Below are 2858 nucleotides of genomic sequence, written 5' to 3' on the forward strand. Positions count from 1 at the left end.
GATACGATTAGAGGTACGATCGTTGCGCCGTCTATATTTATCTTGCTCTAGGTATCCTACTACTAGTCTGCTAACGCTATATTAGAGTAGATTCGCCGTAGTAGGTCGTTAGTCGTCTACGCTCGATATAGCTTATACACTAGATTATTCCTAAAGCTACTATAACCTATTAAGAACATTACTGCTTTCTTAACGGATCGGTATCGTAGCACTAGCTCCGTGCTGCCGCAACCCGTTCGACTTGTCGGAAGGTACAGCTTTCGAACCTTTATTTAACCTAATGCCCTCGATAGTAGTATACCGCCGGCTCGTAGTTTCGACGTTATAGCCTTTATACTTTTCTAGCTTAGTAGATCGTATAGTAGTGCTAGCCTCTCGTCTTCGAAAAGCCTCGCAATTGTATGTCCGGATATTCTCTCTCTCTTTAAGAATTGCGTAAAGCTTATATCGAATAGTAACTTGAATGTTCCGTACTCGCCCGAAGTATCTTGTATTCGTATTTTAACGCTACTTATAGATTAGGCGCTTGTATTCACTCTACTATACTAAACTGTAATTATGCTATACCTAGCTATAGGCTTGCTAGCGGTACGGCTAGTGTATTCGGTAAATACATCGATATTATCCGCGGTACGGTAGCCTTTTAGTGTTAGCCGTAATCTTATTAACTTCTAGCTTCCTAGCGTTATTGTCGTTCCGGCGGCAGTTGCCTATACGCTTTCTATTTCGTCTTCGTCCGCTAGGCTATCCTATATATCGAATTCCGGTAATTTAAGATATCTATCCTATTTAATGCTATCTATACTTCCCTTGTCTTCCTATAGCGCTAGTACTATTAGCGTTAATGTCGTTGCTAGAACAGCTTCTATTGTGCCTTCTTTATTTACGTCTTGCTATATGCCTTCTAGTGTCGATCTGTCGTCGGCTTATTCGGCGCTCTAGTTACTACCTTGGATCGTATGTAAGTCAAGTCGGGCTCGCTTCGCGGTATTGTTTATAGTAGAATCGTGCTCGGCAAATTCTTTTAGTACGACGCGTTTCTCGCACTTGTTTCTATATTGCTTATAGCCGTAGGAGCTTTTAAGTAGCCGGTTATATAACCCGCATTCGATATAGTAAGACATTACTATATATATAGTTAGCTTTCGATAATAGGCGCTAGTGCTATAGCTACTATAGGGTTGCCGTATGTCGACGTATACGAAGTTACTAAGGCTCTACTACTACGAAGTTAGGTATAAGTCGGGGTCCGACTCGATATCGATTCGTAGCCCGCGGATTCGGCAAAATCTCGGATTTATCCCGTTCGATTATACTAACTTAATGTCACTCTACTAGCGCCTCTTGCGATAATATTTAAATACTGATTTGTGTACCGACTCGCCGTCCGACTCGGCTACTAGTTAGGACCAATCGGAAAATTAATACTAAATATAAACGACCGTACTACACTTCGACTAGACTTCTACGTTACTTCTAACGCCCTGAGGCCTGTATATCATACCGTAAAATGCGTTGTATATATTCAATTCTATATACGTATAGGAGTAGCATTACTCCGGTTTAATACTACGCCGTAGCATTATTGATTACGTTAAATTCGCCCGGTACTACTAAGGCTTGCTCTAGTTATATTATAGCTAGGTTGTATTCCTAAGCAAAGTGAACGAATAGCGCTCGAGTAACTGCTAGTAAGTATTGCTTAGCCGACTCAGTAACGACGTCGTTTAAGGCGGCATCTAATAAGCGGTTTATATCAAATCTAAGGCCTCTAAGACTCGTAGCAGTTACGACTACCCTGTCGGTGCGCCTATTAGATAGAAGTATAAAGTCTTATCCTATCGACTCTATTTGATTTTTACACATACGCTATTACATATACGCTATTATATACACGCTATTATATAGACCTATACGCCGACTTATTAATATTAACCTATGTCTTAACCCCTAGCGTAGCTAAGTATCGGGTCTCGCGTCGCTCTAGGGATAGTGCGCTAGTTATCCGCTCCCTAGCTAATAGCACTATTCTATTAGCTAGAGCCCGCGGCTCCAACCCGCTTTAGGGTTCTAGGTGTTAAGGTCGGCTAGGTATGTTTCCGGTCGGGGTCGAATTGCCCTTATACTAGACTATATCTTCGACGTAGCGAGATCTAGAGCTAATCGTGTCGATGTAGGTGCTTTAGCCGGGTGTTACCTACTCGCTCGCCTACACTTAATAGGATATTGTAGGTTATAACCTAGAGTTAATCGGCTTTCTATACTAGTAGGCCGGGGAGGGTAATAATGCTCGCGTCTACTATTTTCTAGTCGGTAGCAATTACACTACTACTAGTGCCTCTTTCTATTTTATAGGCTAGTTCGCTAATAAGGATTTGCTACTCGATCGCTCGTACCTAGAAGACTAGTTTGCATACCTCCTATACGATCTAGTTCTAGCTAACACTAAGCTCGCCGACTACATTATGTTTCCGGACGGCAGTGTATTAGACTAGGACGCTAGTAAGGATCGTGCTATTGCTTTAGTCCGCGGCGTAGATAAGCAGTATATCGATAGTGTCTAGAGAAGTATGTTTTACTATAACTCGAATGTTTAGCTACCGCTAACTCTAAGTAGTACGATAAACGTTTGCTACGGTCGGCTTAAGGCAGTATTACATGCTATCGTAGGATAGCGTGCGAGCACTACTAGTCTAGTATAGACATATGTATTATTTATATATAGGGTTGCTAAGTTCGGGGTCGATTAATAATTTAGGGGCGGATTAATACTACGACTCGGTATCTTAGAGTTAGCCTACACTTTTCGGTAATACTATTAATATATCAAACTTATATCCTACTGTATTACGATGCTA

The sequence above is a fragment of the Pseudocercospora fijiensis genome, assembly GCF_000340215.1.
Source record: "Pseudocercospora fijiensis CIRAD86 unplaced genomic scaffold MYCFIscaffold_2, whole genome shotgun sequence".
Lineage (NCBI taxonomy): Eukaryota > Fungi > Ascomycota > Dothideomycetes > Mycosphaerellales > Mycosphaerellaceae > Pseudocercospora > Pseudocercospora fijiensis.